Raw genomic sequence first — 391 nt, 5'->3', positions numbered from 1 at the left:
TCCCATCTTTCTCTTCACCACTCACATCCATCCTTCATAAAACCCCACCTACCCCACCATTCAAATTCAAACCACTTTCCCACCCAAACCCACCCATACATGACCGAACCCTACCCCTCTTCCCACTCCTATATAAACCCATCTTTACTCCTTCATTTTCACACCACATAAACACTACTCCTTTCCCCTTTGGCCGAACCACAAAGCTATTTCCATCTCCTCTATTTCTTCTTCTTCTACTCTCTTCTTTCTTCTTTTGCTCGAGGACGAGCAAACCTTTTAAGTTTGGTATGGTAAAAGCATTGCTTTTTGTTTTTCCATAACCATTTATGGCATCCAAGGCCGGAGAAACCTCTAGAAAGAGGAAAGGGAAGGCAAAAGCTTTCACCTT

The sequence above is a fragment of the Arachis duranensis genome, chromosome 4 (genome assembly GCF_000817695.3).
Source record: "Arachis duranensis cultivar V14167 chromosome 4, aradu.V14167.gnm2.J7QH, whole genome shotgun sequence".
Lineage (NCBI taxonomy): Eukaryota > Viridiplantae > Streptophyta > Magnoliopsida > Fabales > Fabaceae > Arachis > Arachis duranensis.
The sequence above is the reverse complement of the archived record's forward strand: the minus strand, read 5'-3'. Positions refer to the sequence as shown.